Here is a 22,182-nt window from a genome sequence, read left to right as displayed (position 1 = left end):
CCATCTTATTAACTGGAGTCAAGCAAGAGCCTTAATCCCATGTAATGACACAGTTAAAAGGAATATCATTGAATCTTGTTTCATCAAGTCAAATAATAGAAATGTTCTAAATTTAAGCCTTGGTTTATTTAAACTTGATGCTTTCATAATGAAAAAAGTTGTAGATAAATATAAGCAACGAAATTATATATTCAGTTTTTACCTGTTTTGGTCTGTAAAGATACTTTGTAATTTTGGTTAGGGTCAAATCTGTTTAGGTTTGTGACCGTGTGATATCCGATAATCCTGGATTATCTCTTTTAATTTTTACCCTGGTATTCTTGATCTTGTTGTGTACCTGAGACCTTTTTCTCCAATTGTATTTCATTTGCACCTTGACAATGTCTTAGTAAAGACGGAAGCGCTTGGATTTCTGACTATCATTTTCCTGTGGTATTCGCTTATATAATGAAGTCACGTGCATCTACTGCGATTTTTTAAGCATAAGTGTGTGTGTGTGTGTGTATGTTTATATATATATATATAATAATAAGTATTATATATATTAATATAATTATAATCTTATATATCTATATATATATATATATTATATATAATATAATATTGATATTGGATATGTAGATGTGTGTGTGTCTTTTGGATATGCTTATCCTACAAACCTTCACCGAGCAGGAAATAAGTGAAATAGCTTCCTCCTCTCCAGTCAGGGTTTGAACCGACATATTCAGGGATTCCAGTGAGAAGGAACTATGATGCCCTGGTACGAAGGTGGAAATCTGTAACACGTGACTCATTCTGAATTTTTGTGACACACCGTGAAATTTTCTTTATATGCATAAATATTGAGCCACAAGTATAGCTTTATATCCAAACCACCATACATCAAGAATAAATTACACCTCTAAGGGGACTTATAACTGATAAGTGTTTCCTCACCAGTCGTATTCGAACCACTGCCAGGTCTAGAAACAGTAATGGACAGTGACTTTTGACCACTGACTCATCATCATTAGCCAGGTGTTGCAGATCTACCAACCAATTGCCTTAGTGAGGGTGGGTTGATATCAAGGTGTATGCAAAGCTGAGTCGATATCAGCTTTTACCTTTCATGAGGGTTCATTGGTCAGAAATTGTGTCTAAACCAGGCGGCAGTTCGATTCCCAGTGGTGAGGCACTTATTAACTATAATAAAAGATTTATGAATATAAAAAATGTAACAGTGTATATAACAGGAATTCAAGTATATTTATATATATATGGATATGTGCATAAAGTGTACCTGTTTTTGCGTGCGCATGTGTTAGTATGTGTGAAATCTCCTTCACTTCATCGTAATGGCAAATGCCATATCAAAAAAGGACATAATGGAAAAATGTATTTCTGTTTACCTATGTGAGAGTCAGAACTTTAAAGACGAACGAATATTTCAAAGACAAAGAAAAGGAACTGTTTCCATCTTCTCACGTCGGATTTATTGAAGCGGAGAGAGAAGAGGTAGAAAAGAGAAGAATTGGAAGAGGAAGAGAGTAGGGAGGAAGACAGAGGGGAAGGGAGGCAGATGGGACATCCTGAGAACCACTTCAAATAAAGGCCAAGAAACAAGCTAAGAAGCACCAGGGACGCTTGTTTACAACAACAGCCTCTGTAAAAGACGACTTCCAGTAAGAGGGTACAGGAACAGGACGACCCCAGAAGACTCGTCGAGTTGTTGAGCCAACTTTTCGCAAACAAAGTTATCCGGGAATTCTCTCTCTCTCTCTCTCTCTCTCTCTCTCTCTCTCTCTCTCTCTCTCTCTCTCTCAGCGCATTAATGGCAGCGGGAGTAAGTGAAATTCTTCCACTTCCAGACGTCACCACGTCTCTCTCAGTCACTTATTCAATTATGAAAAAATCTCCTTGGTGATTTTCCAGAATGATCTCCATTGAAGAGCCCGTTTTCTTCTTCTGAGATTCGCTTCCTTTCCACTGGGCCCGCAAAAGGCATCTTCGTGGAATCCAGACAGTCCTTGGCTTGACTTTTAATCCTTCTTTATATTCTTCATTTTCCCGGACTTTTCCAGACGTCTGCTATTTTAATTGTCTGAGGAACTGGAGAATTTTCGCTTCAAACTTTAAATTCCTGCTCTCTTCTGCAAATAGGGATCTGAGTTGCGTGGTTGGAATAATGACTTAATGAATGTTCAAAGTTAATTCAATTGCCTTTCTTCATTCGGACGTAATTTCGCAAATGCAGGTTAGAGTGCTTTATAATCTTTTTTTTCTTGGAATATTGTCGAGAAATTTTATATAAACACGTGCACACACTTACACACGGAGTATGTGGCGTAAGACGAATTCAAATGGAGAGAAAAGTGGATCTCTGTTAAAGTAACGACGGAAACATTACCGTAGGTGGAAATGTGGATCATTGTGTTCTGAGATGATTTGTTATGTCATGTTGTGAAAGAATGAACGACAATAAGATGGATAGAAAGACTGATAATTCGAAAGCAACAAGGGGAAGAAAGGAAGGGCCTTGATATCCAGGAAGCACGAGAGTCCTTGTAAGTCAGATAAAGGGGCAGAGTGTGTGCGTTGTGACGAGTCTTCTGTGTAGGTGTGTGAAGCGCTTAATGTTGAAAGGAAGACTTTTATACGTACTGTCAGCGTCTGTTTATACCATGACATTATTGTGGCTTTTTTGCTAAAAATCATTTCATGGTAGTAATATGACATACGTCGTTCATTATAGTATTAGGCTAGTTCTACTATTGTGTCCTTTCATCCTTTCAATTATAAAATACTTTTGAACTGTAATGACATTATATATATATATATATATATATATTATATATATATATATATATATATATATATATATATATATATATATATATAGTGTGTGTGTGTGTGTGTGTGTGTGTGTGTGTGTGTATGAGTTTATGTACATAGATATGTGTATATATATGCATATATATTGATAGTCATAACGATATTGATGTTAATTTTCCTTAAAAGAGAATGAATGCCACATCGCATCGACCCCCAATGACAAAAGGTCATAGATTCACAGGCATTGCATCTATGTGGTTAGGAAATTACCGATTACGGGTCAGTGATGCCATAGCCAATGAAAACTTCATGAGAGGCCTTTGGCAATACTAGATACAGATTCCAAGATGGTTACTACAATGGTATTATGCAATGTCTCTCACACAGCCAAAAGCATTTGCCTTTGGAACTGATTGGCGCTTTACTGTGACTCATTCTTTGGGTGCCCGATCTCCTCAATTTACTGTCATTTCTGTTGGGTTTCCCTTAACACAGCCTCTTCCAGGTGGAGCCCACAAGACACAGATTGCATTATTGCTTGAAAACACGGAGCCGCCTTTATCTGTAGCTTTTTCGATTGATTCACATTAAACAGTGATTAACTAGATAATAGCCAATACAATAGAAAAATTACCTTTATAAATGTTTGTGGGTTTAAACATCAATCAGGTGCTTGAGGTTGCCCAGATTAAAAAAAATAACTTATTTGTCCAAAAATGTATAGAGGTTAAACGTCTTTGTAAGTCAGATGTTTCCTAAGATTTTTAATCTTTATCCTCAGCGATTATCTGTCAGCTAAAAACCTTCCACATCAAGTAATTATCAATCTTATGTAATTCCTCTCAACATTTATTTACGTCTGTCTTGTTTTTAACTATTCTTCGAAGATGTTAGTTTTCTTCTTATGAAGACTTCAGAGCTTTGCCATTATACATTTTATTTGTGCGGCTTTCTTAACTTCTGTAGATTGCATCTTTATCACTAGCCCTCCGCCGTCTCCACCTCCTCCAAAACCCCTCACCCATTTCATCTGTTTGAAAGATGTTTAAGACTATCTGACCGTCTTCGTTGTATGCTAGATATTTTGTCCTATCTTTTTATCCATACGTATATTTGTATATCTATGAGTATGTGTGAGTGTTCGAGTGTAGAATTAAACTTGTGTTGAAAAGGTGATTTCGTAGTTTCCTATCAGGAACCTTCATGGATAAATCTTTTAAGGAAATTAAATTACCGCAGATGGCGAATTAATTTAATGAAACCAATGAGAGTCGTATATTCAATCTCCAACAGCATAAATTCTCATTCAGAGAAATATTTGTCATTCTGGAAACACTTTGAACTCATGATTTAAACGCGCGTCCTTCGTTAGGGAAAACATCAAAGAAATGAAACTTCTCTCGCAATGAAATGAATGAAATCGTAATCAGAGTCGCAATAGGGAAGGAAGAGTCGGCCATTATAGTGAGGGTGGGAGCGGACGATGTTGTCAAAGAAAACAAAGAACAGTCGGAAGTAAGATCGAGGAAGGAAGCCGAGAGAACGGAATTAAGTCTCAGAATAACAGTTTTGGCGGGGATTCTTTTCATCGCTTTTGGAGGGAATGGCGGAAACGTTTACTGAAGGCGTTCGTTCCATTCGACTCTTGATGGGAGTCCGAACGGATTGATTGAAAGGCTCAATAGGCGGCTGAGAACGCTCCCAATCGGTGCGCCAACAGCCAAAAACAATACTGGGTTGGACTCGATCTCTCGGTCCAGTTTCAATCTGGGATTAGTGAGGAGAGGAATGGCATTATATTTCTCTTCCTCTCACTCTTCATTTGGCCTTTATTGGTCGTCTTTCTAAGGATAGATGGGAATTAAACATACTGTATCACCAATGGAAATTATAAACAAGAACATTTTGATTTTTAGGCAAATATTTTATTATTTTAACAAGGACATATTTAGTGAACATCGAATTAGGGCCCAAATTATGAAAAAGGCATTTCAGTTTCTTTTTAGAGTTTAGATAATTACATTTAGAAGATGCGCATTAGATTGTTATATTATTTCACAAATACCTCATTTCCCCAGTCCGAATTTTAGGACCATGTCATAAAATCGCAGAATATGTCATAATGTTTCTTTTTTATGTTCCCTTGTGACAGTATCACTGTTTCTGCACGGATTTTTTTAAAGTTTGTAAACCTACTGATTTATTTCAGCTTATCTCATCGAACAAGATAAAACAAGAATATGAGTCTACTCCGCCCACTTTGCTCTAGGTACAATTACGATTGCTAGGCCCGCCGATGGCTTCCGCTCCACACCAAACTAGTTCACCAGATGAGAATAATCAGCTTCGCTGTCGTTAAAAAGAAAACTTGGCTATGCTGGGATTTTATGCCCGGAATGGTATTACTTTAGTTAACATTGTAACGAGCCAAATCATGACAGAAGGGTATGACTCGAAGGTCACAGTAATATTACTATAATATGTGTGTTTGTGTGTGTGTGTGTATGTGTGTGCATGCGCCCGCGCTTGTGTAAAGAAAGAAAGGCCAGAAGTTTAAATCCTTCCTCAGAAGCAAAATACCTCTTACAAGTAAATGAATACAAGAGATACAACGAACCCACGTGATAAATATAGCTATCATTAAGTAAACGAATCCGGTGTAAGAGATTCCCCTCGAAAATGAGTACCCCGTTAATCAGCGAGCCAATAATTAAATTAACATACAAAGACAGTAGGGAAAAAATTCGGGAAACTTCCACGCATCGTGAAAAATAACAATTTCGCCGAATAACTGATGCTCTCCCATCAGCCTTTAATGTTTCTATTAATCTTAGAACAGATCTCGTGTTTGCGAGGTGGGATGTGTTTTCCACAAAGGAAATGTTCGTGGAGTTGCAAAATAAAGAGCTGTTGCCAACATGAATACTTTAACATGCAATGAAACGTTTGAATACATTCGGAAATGCTGCAAATTAGGTGGATTTACCAGTTATATAACAATAATACTGAAAGTCTCAGTCAAATCAAAGGCTAAATTCTATTTACAAGTAAGTTTATCTGTTTCTCTAAAAATCTAATTTTTGTAGGTGAAAGGTCACATAGTAATTGTCAGATGTTCATGCCAGTCATGGACAGGTACGGGCGTACTCAGGAATGGCTTAGTCGTGTTCATGAAAATGTTTTAGTAATTACAAACCAATAAATGCGCAGTTTTCCGTAACATTTGGCTATATTTGAGAATAGGATGCTCAAGACGTTAAAGAAAAAGAAGACGTGTTTGAGAATAGTGCACTAACTAAGGGTAGAGAGACACAAACGAAATAGAAATTGTTTAAAGGTAGTCAGTTTTTTATATAAGAAAAAGGGCGAAAACCCGAAGGTTGGAATTAAATTGCCGAGATGGAAACAAACTTCCCAGACTCCTAACAGAATTATTCGACCATTTCTGATGCTGCGTTGGGATGTGTTACGCCAGCGGTCAGTGTTCCTGACATCTGCCGGTACAAGGTCAAACAATAAGTTGAGTCAGACAAGCCTCTGATATGCTGCATTTCGCGCTAATTTCCCGAAGTTCGCCTCAGAAATAGAATTCCAAAGCGATTCAAAGTGGCCCAGTTTTCTCTCTCTCTCTCTCTCTCTCTCTCTCTCTCTCTCTCTCTCTCTCTCTCTCTCTCCTCTAATTTTTAGCAAATAATCTATTGTAAATATGGAGAGAGAGGAAAATCCATCCTATTGTACAATGTACGTTTGCACGTAAATTGTACAATATTTTGTTGAAAACTTGGTACTCTTATGAAAGGGAAGAAAAGAGACTCGGTTTATTTTTCTTTTACACATATTTCTTCCCCTTTTTAATTGAAACATACCTGCTGTTCATCGAGAAGAGACTTTTGTATGAAATAAAATCAGTCAGTCATATTTTACGCAGTTGAAACATTCCTACTAGTTGACTTTTTGTGTGTAAACACCAAGCATATTTTTCTGTGGAATGATAAACATAAAGAAATTCAGGGTACACAATATTTTCAACAGTATTGTGTGGACGCCCAAAGCCGTAATCATGGTATAGCATAACATTACTCGATGCATTTGAATTTAAAAAGTAATAGAAAATCTAATTATCAGCAGAGCATCATACGATCATTATTATTCACCATTGTTATACAGAAGATATCCTGAGTGTGCTATTGCAAGTGACAGTGTCATAATCAATCTCTTTGGTCGTCATCAGCCGGATGTGTGCATGCACCGATGACGCCATGTTTTTCAATGCATATTTGAAAAGGATGAAATTGCAAAACATTGGCTTCATCCTTATTCTGTCATGAGCGACTAATTGGGTTACCAATACAAAACAGGATTTATTTTACATGGGAAAATTGCGTTGGCTTTCGGCAGGTTTATACTAAGTTGTTGATTGGTATGAAACATTCTGATATTTATATGCATGTATATATGTGTGTATATATATATATATATATATATATATATATATATATATATATATATATATATATATATATATGTAAATACATTTAATTGTATATGTATGCATATATATACAAATACAATTTCTTTTTTCAGATATATATACATATATATGTATGTATAGAAATGTATGTAATAATATATATATATATATATATATATATATGTGTGTGTGTGTGTGTGTGTGTGTGTGTGTGTGTGTGTGTGTGTGAAAGACAGTAGGATAAAAAATGGAAATGGAGAGTATTTAGTGGAAGGGGCTGGTGTATATTTGAGATTGCATTTGGAAGTGGCTGTTAAGGTGACTTATAATAGACAATTTAGAGGCTGAAATTGGAAGACACCAGACGTTGATGGGTTTATAAGTGAGGGGCTGCAGTATGGTGGTGAAAGTGTGAATGAGTGGGTAACCAGTATTTGGTGTGTTGGTCATCACTGGATGTGAAAGTTTCAATGAAATTGATTAGAGGAAGAGCCTTTTTTTTTTTTTTGTGAGAGAGAGAGAGAGAGAGAGAGATGCAAAATCAACTAATTTCTGGCTTGAAATCAGACAGACGGACACAAACTGACGTAAGGAAAGAGAGGTTGGGTGAGAGAGGGAATGAGGAGGAAATAATAGGTCATTATACCAAAGCAAAACAATATAAAAAAAACCGCCCTCAACAATAAAATTTACCCACCTTTTGGCTTGATGGTCTTTTCAGGTTTGGTTTCGAACGATATCAGCATTTCTGGAAGTATATCCAATTTTGCACTATATTTGCCAATTTTGAAATTGAGACCCAATTTCGGCCTTGCAATAATAAGATCATTCAAAATAACTTAAACGCATTCAAGAAAGTTTTTGCAGAGAGGTAATATCAAATGGCATACGTACAAAAATACTCTATTTGAAGGCATACAGACCACAAGGGCCACCCCGTCTCCTACCGGTTCTACAGGAAACACGTGAGTAGGTCCCTTTGGATAACCGTGGTCCCAGGGCTCGACAGTTAATATCGTTATGGGCAAGATGATGCAAAACTTCAGATTAAATACATAGATGTAGTTGCTAGGTTATGGGAAAAGAAGATAGGTCGTGAATTAAGTGAAGAATGGCTGATGTTAGCAGACGCTACATTATTGATTGTGGATAGTGAAGAGAAATATGAGAGGGAATTGGAGTAGCAAGAGTAAGGTCATGAGGGTAAATGGGAAGGTGGAAGATGGAACACTGAATGTTAAGATGGATAGTGAGAGAGTGAAAGTACTAGATTCTTATAAGTATTTATGAGTGAATATATTGTATGATGATAGGATGAGTGAAGAGGTGAGTCACGTATTACATGAAACATGAAAGGTACGAGTATGTGTGCAGATGATTTTGAGGAAATTTGGAGTGCTATAGAAGCCAGGATTGGACTGTATCTTGGGATCGTTGAACCACCTGTCCTTTATGGAATAAAGAGCAGAAGTCAATGTGAATGAAAGAAAGTGCAAGTTATCGTGATGAATGTTTTACGATGTATTTACAGCAAAATAAAATCAAAATGTGCAGCTGAAGATAAAATGATTCGGTCGCGTGTTAGAGTGGAAAATTATCGGTTAGTACAATGAGTATACATTTCGGAAATGCTGGTCCAGAGAAAAGAGCTGAGGTATTTAATAGGCATTTGAAGCTGTACAATTCTATGTATCTTCTCTACCACTATATATTTTGATTGAGGGAACCTGAAAGATTAATCAAATTCAGGTCTTTAGAATTTACAATTCATTTCAAAAATAGAAATAGTGTATTTTCACCTGAAGTCTTTATGTTCTTTGATTTTAATGTTGAAAAGCAACGATATTCAGAGGGGGGAAGGCATGAGATGTTATTAATCTTACTCCAGATAATAATAATGTAACTAGAGGGTAGCTGAAACATAGATACCTAGACCATTATGCAGCTAATTTGAACCTAGAACTTGCTTCCTTACGGAGAATATGTTTGCAAGAAATATCCAGGTTCATATGATGTTTCATTAGTTTATTTGATACGCAGAAAACAAACTCGACAAGGAATGATAGTCTAGAATAGTTTTGATGGATTTTATTACTACTTCCTACAACAATGTTGTCTTTCAATAAACGTAATTTGCATGTTGCACGGTGTCTATTATACATACTTACTCTATGAGGAAGATCATTGCTCGTAGAGAGCTTCAGAGATAGAATTAAAAAGAGGACAAACATTTTTATTGTTTATTAGCCAACGTTTCGGCATCCCTATTTTTAAAACTACAATTGACATAAGGTATTTAGGAAAATCAAATGTGAGAGAATGCAAACCATCATCCCCAAAGTTACACGAATGAATCGGAAAACTGAATTCATTCCAACATTCATCAAGTCGTTATTCCAACCACGTAACTCACCGTCCCTAGTTGCGGCAGAAAGCAGGAATTTTAATGTTGATGCAAAAATTCTCCATTTCCTCAGACAATTAAAATTCCTGAAAAAAATGCCTCGACGGGCTCAGGAAAAATGGGGAATATGAAGAAGGATTAAAAGTCAAACCAGGAACTGTCTGGATTCCACGAAGGTGCCTTTTGCGGGCCCAGTGGAAAGGAGGCGAATCTGAGGAGAAGAAAAAAAACACTCTTCAGTGGCGATCATTCGAGAAAATCACCAACGATATTTTTCCATAATTAAATAAGTGGCTGAGAGAGAAGTGGTGGTGTTTGTAAGTGTAAGAATTTCACCTACTTCCGCTGCCATAAATACGATGAGTGAGAGAGAGAGAGTATTCCTGAATAACTTAGCGAAAAGTTGGCTCAAGAACTCGACGAGTCTTTAGGGGTCGTCCTGTTCCTGTATCTTCTTTCATGGTGTCGTCTTTTACAGAAGCTGTTGTTGTAAACAAGCGTCTCTGGTGCTCTCTCTCTCTCTCTCTCTCTCTCTCTCTCCTCTCTCTCTCTCTCTCTCTCTCTCTCTCATGGGGTTTATTTAAAGGGTTTCCCGGGATGTCCCTTCTGCCTCCCTTCCCTCTCCCTTCCTCTCTGTCTTCTTCTTCCTCTTCTTCTTCAGTAAGCTTAAAGATAAATTAAGAACATATTCATCTTTATATAAGCATTTAATCATGAGGCTAAATAAAGGAGACACGTTATGAGCAAGATACATTTACGTACAACCACGCGAAATTAAATTGTAAACACATGCAATCGCACGAAACATTACATTTAAAACAGAAAGAATCGGTGGAAATGTTTTCGAGGAAAACAAAAACAAAAAAAGTTGAAAAATTAGGTACCAATAAACTGAGTCTCGGTTCCCAAATGGTGCATCGCTCGCCCGCCTCTTTGATGTTGGCAATAACATCACTCTTGGAAACGTTTTATGCTCGAGCGTTTTTCAGGTACAGCGATGCTGCTGCTGCTGCTGCTGCTGCTGCTGCATTAAAGCAAAATTTGTTGCCCTGACCCCGTTAATTAGTTTCCTCGTATAAGCGCCGGTTGATGGGTAGATGTGTTATTGTATACATGAGCAAATACACTCATGTATTTCTCTTTGGATTCTTCCTCCCGTAGTAATTAAATTGACATAAATAAAATAAAAGAAAAAGAAAAATATTGCAACCTAATTTTTATACTTTATCATCTAAAATGTCTAAGACGAATAAAGCTCTTTGTCTTCGTCTTCAGCCTAATTAGGATATTTTTCCTCGAAAGCTTGTCATAATATTCTCTTCACCTCTAGTGCCCTTAATCATCATTAAGATAAGATAAGATTTACAGGTAGGCGCTTTATTATTGAAACCGCACTTTTATATATACAACAAACATTCACATATATATATATATTATATATATATATATATCTATATATATATATATATATTATATATATATACATATATGCTTAAAAAATCACAGTAGATGCACGTGACTTCATAAATAAGCGAATACCACGGGAAATGATAGACAGGAATCCAAGCGCTTTCGTCTTTATTCAGACATCGTCAAGGTAGCTCCTTGACGATGTCTGAATAAAGACGAAAGCGCTTGGATTCCTGTCTATCATTTCCCGTGGTATTCGCTTATATACATATATATATAATATATATTTTATATATATATATAGCAAAATTATGAATACTGTATCCGTTCACTAAAATATTATGTTGTAGGAAGCCCACTAAAATTTGGAAAAAACTGAAAGTTTCTATTTAAGCTTTTATTTTCATTCTGAAAAAGGAGGAGAATGTACCTCCGAAAGCTTAAATAAAAAACTTTCAATTTTTTCAAAATTTTAGTGGGCTTCCTACAACATATATATATATATATATATATATATATATATATATATATATATATATATGTATATATATATATATATAACTAATAAAAGGAGCCCATAAAAACACCAAATGTAGAGAGAAAAGTACTATATTTCAGAGACTGCTGTCTCTCTCTTCAGGTATATACCTGAAGAGAGAGCAGCAGTCTCTGAAATATAGTACTTTTCTCTCTACATTTTGGTGTTTTTATGGGCTCCTTTTATTAGATGGAATTCTGTTGTTACAGAACATTTTTTACCAGTCATATATATATATATATATATAATAGTAATGTATAACTGAATCACGAAAGTTAGGAACGTGATAAATCCATAAATGAAGATATATGCCACGAAGGAAAATAAACGATGGAGTATCCGCGAGACCTTTCAACGTTTAAACGTCCTTTACTAAGCAGATGAACTGACATACACGAGGAAAAAGACAAAACAAGAAGATTCGTATTACTGACAGATAAGGATTATAAAGAGATTAGTACCTAGAATCCGACACACCTGGAAGATGAGTAACCTTCCCAAACAAGCATAAACAGTGGGTGCAATTAAAAGTTTAAGACAATCATCTCATACAAGGAAAAAAACAATTAAAGGATTATAGGTGACAGCTATTCAGAACTTTGGTAAACAAAATCATATTCACAATACATGTTAGACATATATTACAACGAAGATAACTCTAATGCAACTAATTTTTATTTAAGTCTGTAATTATATCTTTGAGGTCATTCTTAAACATGTTACAAATACAAGGGTCTAAATGCCACGACTATCATTGAAATTACAATGAAAAGTAAGTTGTATTAAAGCAGATTCTAAAAGATTTCGTGATAAGACATCTCTTGACCTTGCAATTACTGAACTACCAACCCAATTTATTCGGTGGTTGTTTTCAATTAAATGAATGAATATTGCAGTAGATGTTTGGCCAGTTTTTACGGAATATTTATGCTGGCTTAGCCTTACTTCTAGGCCCTTTCTAGACTGTCCGAGATAAAATGAGGGACAATCCATACATGGAATTTTATATATTATGTTGTTGCTTTCTCTGTGGCCATTTTTTATTAACATTCCTTTTAGTGTGTTATTATAGGAAAAAAACAAGGTGTGTATGTGTGTGTATAACTGAATCACGAAGATTTGGAATGTGATAAATCCATAAATAAAGGTATAAGCCACCAAGGAAAAATAAACAACGGAGTTTCTGCAAGATCTTTCGACTCTACGTCCTTTACTCAGCAGATAAACTGTTTATCTGCTGAGTAAAAGACATCGAGTCGAAAGATCTTGCAGAAACTCCGTTGTTTAATTTTCCTTCGTGGCTTATACCTTTATACCTGAAGAAGGAAAATTAAGTCAAAATGGCTTTCCTACAAAGAATGAAATGCGAACCTTTACATAAAAATATTGTTATTCACTCTCTTAGCGAAACATAATACATTTTCCACACAGGTGACTTCTCAAATCGGAGGATATAAAGAAGAAACCCAAAGACTTATTTCTTCTTCTTTTTCTTCTTCTTTCTTTCCTTCTTTCTTTCTTTTGAAAAATTTCGTCGAGGAGAGGCGACGTATTAACTATCAAAACATAGTCCTTCGTTCCTCGACTCATGTCATCGTTTTCCGATATCCATTTAGGTTGTTCGTCTGCAATGAATAAAAACCCTTTAACAGTTTAGTTGTTGTTTTGTTCTTGTTTTTCGTATAGCTTTCTTTGTTTCAGCAACATAACTCTTTTCATTTTTTATTCTTTTGTTTTCGTTTACGTAACGTTTTCTACTTTTTTGTATATTATTATTATCCTATTTTTATCTCTGGCCGTTATGTTAGTACCTGTGGTGGTTCTCATTATTTTCCCAAAATATAGAATATTTTTCTGAAGAAATTTTGTGCAAGATCACATGGTCAACTTAAAAGAAAATAATAGTGATAATGTTTTCCTCTCTGATCCCAGAAAATATGATGATTAAAATATTTAGTAGTTTAGCATCATTTTTAAACATTGACATTATTTTCAAAACGTTGGTCATTTTAAAGGTCAACATTTTCCTATTCGTTATTTTTTATGGAAATTGATATGTAAGTAGCTTAGGTGGTTGTTGATTGAAGTTCAGAAGTCAATTTAAAGGTAGATATTTGGTTTTCTTTGGAATCTTTCCATCATGAAGAGATACCGTACAAAAATTAGTCAACCATTCACACTTTCAACACTAAGCTACCATCTCTCAATTAATATCCCAATAATACCTTGGCGTCTTTCCTTCTGCTGCCTCTTAATTGCTATACATATATTCGTAATGGTCTCTTCCACAAGCATTCTCAAACTTACAGTAACCTTTCCATTATTGTATCGGCCAACTCTGCTTCAGTTATATCATCCGTCCGCATTCAGCAATTTTTAAAATTACTCCATGCAGGTCACATTCTCTTCCAACAACATTTTTTTTTTTTCATTTGCATTTTCTATCTCAAGATCCACTTGCTTAGTAACCTTTCCTTCTGCATTTGCACTGTATAATAATTTATTCTCCATTCAGATACAACATATATTTATATGTATATAGTATGTGCGTGTGTGTGTGTTTGCATGTGCATGCTGTGCGTTTAAAAGAAGTACAAGCATGTGCATGCTTTGTGTGTATAAAAGAAGCACAAGCATGTGCATGGTGTGTGTGTTTAAAATAAGTACCAAAGCGCAGCGCCATCGTTATAGCAGTCTCAGGATGGAAGAGGGCGAGGTCGTTTGAGATTCTCCTCTCGGTGGGTAGCGACAGAGAGACGATCGTAAACACTTAATGGTGGTCTCAGCCAGTGAGGCCATTCACTGGTTAATGACGTAATTACAAGTTGCTATCCTCCTTACGTCATCACCAGATGCCAGAAATGAAGGTCTATGAAGAATGGGAACTGCCAGATATGACGATGAAAGGAAGTAAAGCAGACTGAGGACATTTGATTTAAAGACGGAAAAGTGGAAGAAGAATCACTGAAAAAACTGAAGCCGAAAAATGGCGAATGAAAATTGGTAGAGAAATAAACACCACGGGGCACTGAAAACATAAGAGAATGCAGAATGCGGTATGGATACTTAGTAATGCAAGAATGAAATAAAAACAAAGTAGCAAGAAGAATAATGTTTAGAATCTGGAATTTTTCAAAAAGGCAACAGTACCTAAACTCCGGTTTTATCCCTTTCCGGTCTCCGTTGTAATTGTTTGTTGCTCTGTGTTTTGTCAGCAGTAGTATAAAAGTTCAAGATTTTATTTCCGCTTAGTGTTTCCAGGCGCTTGATAGTTTTTCTCTTTGTTGTTAAACCATCATTAGCGTATTTAACACCGCCTATATCTAACAAGATATGGAACTGAGGGAAAAGAAGTATTTGTTTGTCAATATATAAATCATGCGAAGTGTGTGTGTTTATGTGTATGTGTGTGTGTGTAGTAATTCAAGTTCAAAACCCGAGGTTAATCCAATGTTATGAAGTGTCCTTACTTATATATATCTATATATATATATATATATATATATATATGTATATATATATATATATATATAGTACTTTTCCTCTATCGCCACCATGTAGTGTATACATGCTTGTGTGAGAACGCATATCATCTTTACCGTTATTGTATTCAGCGGCACGAAAGTTGATAACACCCGTCAACTTAATTCAGTAGAATCAAGCAGAACTTTTTTTCTCTTGTATCATGTACTGATGCTCATAGCCAGTGGCGAATAACATGTTATCTCTTCGAGAAATATAATGATATTCCGTAGCAGCCCCGTCCTCCAAACGATAGTGCGTTGTTTGTACTGTATTGAATTGGCAATCCTTCATCCTTTATGAGATCTAAGACTACCAATAAATCGTCTCATGACATCAGTTGTTTAGGTAAAGTAAAATTGCTTCAGTGGTCATCCATCGAACCCAAAATATTCCACTTGCTAAAACCTAATTCTTTAACGTAAGTCTAAGATGTCAACCGTATCTGTTTCTGTGTCCTTACTTAGGTAACTGGCGAGGAAAGTTTCTATATTATTATTATTATTATTATTATTATATTATTATTGTTATTATTATTATTATGATTATTATTATTATTATTATTATTATTATTATTATTATTATTATTATTATTATTATTATTCTTAGATTAGAGATCACTACTCATATGTAACAAGGCCACAGGGGCCATTGTTACATATGTTATCATTAGGAAGAAAGAGAAATTAAACGGAAATCGAGTGAAGAGATCTCACTTATTAAAGAGAAACAATAATTAAACAAATAGATAAAATGTATTAAAATGCAAGGAGCATATCATTAGGGTAGTAATGCATTGCATCTTCGCTTGAACTTAGGAGGTTCCAATAGTTATTGTTTGTTATTATTAGGAAATATATTCACCTCATGCACTTTCCAAAACCTGGTATTTCATTCTATATGAAAATGTTTAGTTTCACCATAAATTCTTGGCCCAGTACTGAACCACACACGAATAGAAACAAAAAGATACTTGCCCACAAGAGAACTAGAAACAAAAATATACTTGCACACAAAAGAACTAGAAACACACGTACACATACACACAAGTGAACTAGAGGAAGGCAAATACGCCAGAATTCCTCAGAATGGTCGCTCAGCAATTCAGAATAAAACTCGCAAGCTGTGTAAGTATACATTTAAAGTCCCACTTTCAACTTCCGCGGAACGTAACTCACTCGAGAAATTCGGCTCCTGAAAAACGACCGTATTTTTTCGTATGAATATTGTATTTGCGTGCGAGGAAAGACATCCCACGAAAGCTCTCTAGCTTTTTTAATTAAGGTTTCGTTGAATGTGACGCCGATTCACTCGTCGTGGCCGTTTTGTTGTTGTCTGGCAAGTTAAAGAGATCCATTTTAAAACCACTCCGTTTTAATTAAAGGCTGTTGAATGTGACATAAACTTACGGGTCTGGAACGGAATCGTTGACAAAAATAATAATAGTAATATTAAGAATAATAATAATAATAATAATAATAATAATAATAATAATAATAATAATAATAATAATAATAATAATAATAATAATAATAATAATAATAGTTGTAGTGGTAAAAGGTAGTATTGATAATGATTGCTGCGTCAGCTGCATTTAGTTTTTATAGTTTTCTCTATCTTCCTAACAATTGGCTTCTCTTGGTTACCGCATTGTGTCATCAACTCTCCGATACTTGTCATTTCTGGAGAGGGAAATAGTCGTAAATCAGAATATAATTTATTTCTGAAGTATACAAGTTGCGTCTGGTAAGTGAAATCTGGGGTCACGGTCCGTAGAGTTGCTCAGGTCCGTAGACTTGTTTATTGATCCACTTCAGATGTTTTCAGGAAGCTTTTTGACTAATTTCTCTCAGTCACTGCTGAGCATGCTCACGGCAAAGGACGGATGTCGACTGAAGTTCATGCGGAGTTCTACCCTTTATATACGGGATGGTCAGCAGTGGGTCAACTCCCTACGTGCCTAACCACTACAGCCATCATTTATCAGCGGAATTCCTGAAGATCAGAGATACCCCCCGGAGTTGAAACTATCGCCTCCTTAGACGTGGAATCTATTTACCAATGTTTTTGTAGATGAAACCATTGACCTAATCATATAACGTGTCTACAGGGACTCTCTACACCCCAGCTGAATATCCCAGAAGGGTCCCTAAGGGACCTCGAGATATGCATGAAGAGGGTCCCTTTCTCCACCCAGAGTGGCCATATGTATAGAAATAAAGATGGTGTGGCAATTGGCTTACCTTTACGGTTGCACTTCGCTGACTGTTGTATGGGAGCAGTAGAAGAGCGGTTTTTTTAGGCCACGCATTCATACGCGCTATATCGACGACTTATTCGTGCAGGCCGACGACGAAAACGAAGTAGAGACACTCCTCCGCAAAATCCAGGAATGCAGCTCATTATATCACACTGGAATTCAGCAGTAGCGGTCTGCTTACCTCTCTCGACGTTCTCGTCTGTAAGACCGACGACGGCCTGAGAACCTCCGTGTACAGGCATAAGAATACCACCATCAAGGCCATCGTAAGGAGGGCCTTGACACACTGTTCGTCCCCCACCAAGAACTCGACCGCGTCGTCTCCCAACTGTTCGTGAATAACGGGTATTCGGACAAGAAAGAATTAAATTATACTATAAGGTAAGAATGCACCCTAAAAACCTTGAGGATGAACACCCTATAAAGAAAATTATTGCAGAGAATGTATCCTCAACTGACGTCAACATCCAACTGAACCTCGTCATTGACTACCAAAATATGCGCACAAGAGACCTGATAATAAAGAAAAACCCGGCCCCGCCGTTAAGAGATCCCCCTAGACAGACAAACGTGGTATTATATTTCAAATGCCCTGCGCATGAAGATGCTATAGAGAACGCCGACATCATTGGAAAGGCCCCGGACTTCATACGCCAAAGGTTGCTAGAAGCGCTCTTAATACAGCAAGTGAAGCCTTCATTAAATACAACCCAGGGAGCTCTCCTCCTACCTACCAGCATTAGACGGCCTACTGTGCAAAGGCCTGCAACAGTCACCATAGCAAGCGGCACTCCCGGCCCAGCAATGCAAGATCCAGCGAGCACCCGAGGACCAATGAAAATATGCACGGATAATACCAGGCAGTGACGTCAAGGAACGTTATGCACCACACAGTGAAGTCGCGCATCAGCCCCGCCGTTTGGCGAGACTACAGCGGTCAGCATGCAGTTGACCTTCTACTGATCATCCCATATATAAAGAGTAGGACTCATCATGAACATCAGCCTACTCCCGTCCTTTACCGTGAACATGCTCAGCAGTGACTGAAAGAAACTTTGGCAAAAAAAGTCGTCCTCAAAACACCTGGAGTGGATCAACAACTCTACGGACAATGACCCCCAGATTTCACTTACCAGACACAACTTGAATACGTCGGAAATAAATTATATCCAGATTTACGACTATTTCCCTCTCCAGAAATGACAAGCATAGTAGAGCTATTGGCACAACCCAGTATCTAAGAAAAATAAGTTATCAAAAAATAGAGAAACCTATATAAACCCAAAGCAGATGACACAGCAATCATTTTCAATGCTACCTATTTGAAAGAGCGTATACCACCAACATATAATAATAATTATAATAATGGCGGCGGTGAAAGATGATTTATCTCTAACAACAACAACAACAACAATAATAATAATGATAATAATAATAATAATAATAATAATAATAATAATAATAATAATAATAATAATAATAATAATAATAATAATAATAATAATAATAATAATAATAATAATAATAAAAAACCATAAACCACATAGCAAGTGAATGCCAGGCACTTGCACAGAACCAGTACAAAAAGAGGCATGATTCAGTGGCAAAAGCCCTCCACTGGAGCCTGTGCAAGAAACATCAGCTACCTTGCAGTAATAAGTGGTACGAGCACCAACCTGAGGGAGTGATAGAATACGATCAGGCAAAGATCCTCTGGGACTATGGTATCAGAACGGATAGGGCGATACGTACAAATAGACCAGACATGACGTTGATTGGCAAAGTCAAGAAGAAAGTATCACTCATTGATGTCGCAATACTATGGGACACCAGAGTTGAAGAGAAAGAGAGGGAAAAAATAGATAAGTATCAAGATCTGAAAATAGAAATAAGAAGGATATGGGATATGCCAGTGGAAATCGTACCCATAATCATAGGAGCACTAGGCACGATCCCAAGATCCCTGAAAAGGAATCTAGAAAAACTAGACGCTGAATTAGCTCCAGGACTCGTGCAGAAGAGTGTGATCCTAGAAACGGCGCACATAGTAAGACTCCTAAGGAGGCAGGATGCAACCCGGAACCCCACACTATAAATACCACCCAGTCGAATTGGAGGACTGTGATAGAGCAAAAAAAAATAAATAAATAAAAAATAATAATAATAATAATAATGGTGTATTATCTACAAAAATGTAGGCCCTTAAATAGAAAATGAATATACAGAAGTCTCTGTATGAATAGAAGAGGTATACGGGGAATAAAAACACCACACAAAGATTGGAGAAGGCATGCTATAGGCGTCAGGAAGAATAAGTAAGTCCAAGAGTGAGAAGAATAAATACATTGAATATTGAAGAAAGGTGGAACATCTCCAGGGAGTGAGTGATCCTGCATGGCAAGATTATGCATCACTTTGCCTTGAAGAGATTTTCCAAAGAATGGAAGAAGAAGAAGAATGAGTATTGATATGTCATGAAAGTGAGAAGGGTCTTTGGATTTTCTCTTTAGCCTTCTTTCCAAGGGGATAAGACAGGCATGTGGAAGACGAATCATATTTCGCTGAGAGAGTCATATTAAAATTCTTATCTGCACTGCAGCTAGACCAAGATCCATTTCATATATATTTTACGATAAAGAATTTTCCTTTTCTTCTTTATCGGGTAAATTTTAAGGGCGTAATTAAGGATATATGAATAAATCATCTTTTAATGTTTTTGGAACTCTATCCTATTTCTGTTGAAGCTGTCTTTTATAAAGTCCCACCCCTTAAAAGGTAGCTAATTATGTCCCGTTCCTCGGGTGGGTTGGGGATTAAGCCCCACCCTTTTATTCTCGCCTTTTTTTATATACACCTGGTTTCCCGGATCCGAGTTACTCTCTGTATGTCTCAAAAATATTGAGGATAGACGATTTTATCATACATCACCTAACTTTAGAAAGGCACTCCAAAACTAATCTGAATTTGATCTGTGAATTTGTTAAATTAGACTCCTGGAATTTGCGAATGCTATTATGAAGATCTATGCGTTTTCACCCACAAAGCAACGAACGCGTAGATAGTATGCAATAGTAATAACCATTTTGCTCGAAAAAATAATAGAAATAAATGTCTGTCGGCAAGAATGTAAAAACATTCGCAGAGATGAGGCATTATGAATTGCTCTCTCTCTCTCTCTCTCTCTCTCTCTCTCTCTCTCTCTCTCTCTCTCTCTCTCCTCTCTCTCTCTCTCTCTCTCTCTCTCTCTCTCTCTCTCTCTCTCAGAACAATAATCTTACAGAGAATATCACGGTGCTGTGGTCTTTCCCTTCGAGACGCTAGACAACAGCTGTCTCTCCTCAGGCCAAATTCCAGTTTCTTACGTTACAGATGATTTTTATTTTTCTTGGTTCATCTCTCTCTCTCTCTCTCTCTCTCTCTCTCTCTCTCTCTCTCTCTCTCTCTCTCTCTCTCTCTCTCTCTCTCTCTCTCTCTCTCAATTCCCCATTTCCTAAAACTTTCCTTCATTTGCTGAATAATTTTTGTTGTAGAGTTTTCTTTTGCCTTTTAACATAATTCATCCTCACAAACAATCGTATTAAAATGTTTGAACCTTTCGTGAGTTGTATACCTGCCGAGTAGCTGTAGCTGAATCCAACCACACGAGAAAAAATCAAAGTTGGTGTAATGCATACATACATATATACATGTATATACATGTATGTGTGTATGTGTCCTTCTGTATTCTTTCATTTTTATCTGTTTCAGTGTAAGATAAAAAAAATGTTAGCCATCGCCTAAGCCAGTAAAAAGTCTTTCTATCTTAATATTTTCTATCTTAATATTTTCTTGATATAGATGAAGGCGCTTGAAATCTGTGTCCTCATGTCATAATTGCTTCTAAGTATTAAATCCAGTGCAAAAACTCGAATGAGTTTACGAAATTCATTGTGAATGGACAACCTTTAAAACTTGTTTCCATCATATTTTCTATTCAGCGTAATCATTTACAGTACTCTAATTTTGTATCTTTATATCATGTTTTTCAATTTATACTTTTCTTCTTTTCATGCTGTGGAGGTGTTTAACACGATTAACTTCCCCTGATATTGGTATACACAACTTGACTTGTCTTCCTTTTATCTTTGTTTCTGTACCTTTCCTTCTATCAAACTTGAAAGACTAACTCAGAGAGAGAGAGAGAGAGAGAGAGAGAGAGAGAGAGAGAGAGAGAGAGAGAGAGAGAGAGAGAGTTAAACGAACAGAAAAGGGAACTTTGAAATTGTATAAATCACTCAAAAGTCACCTTCCTCATGCATGATTATTATCTGCGGGAATCTTCATCGTAACAGCCACATTTTAAACCAAGGACTTTACTTTCACATTCACATTTTGGATATGATATTTTCCTATAGTTTTATTTTATTCTATCGACAGCTGCTGCTGGCTGAAGCATGTCTATCATACGAAAGGTACAAATTGGGTATTACAATCAAGTACTCTCTTCGCTCGTCTAGGCATTTCTTCATTTGTTCTTAAATATTGTTATATATTTTTTATTAAATGTATATATATGTGTGTGTGTGTGTGTATTAGGTGTGTTGTGTGTGTTTGTGTGTATGAAGAGGGAGAGAGAAGGTTTTATTTTATGCATTACACACACACACACACACACACACACACATATATATATATATATATATATATATATATATATATATATATATATATATATATATATGTATGTGTACGTTATATACGTACAATTATATTTGTAATATATACGT

This window comes from Macrobrachium nipponense, chromosome 21 (genome assembly GCF_015104395.2).
Source record: "Macrobrachium nipponense isolate FS-2020 chromosome 21, ASM1510439v2, whole genome shotgun sequence".
Taxonomy (NCBI): domain Eukaryota; kingdom Metazoa; phylum Arthropoda; class Malacostraca; order Decapoda; family Palaemonidae; genus Macrobrachium; species Macrobrachium nipponense.
The sequence above is the reverse complement of the archived record's forward strand: the minus strand, read 5'-3'. Positions refer to the sequence as shown.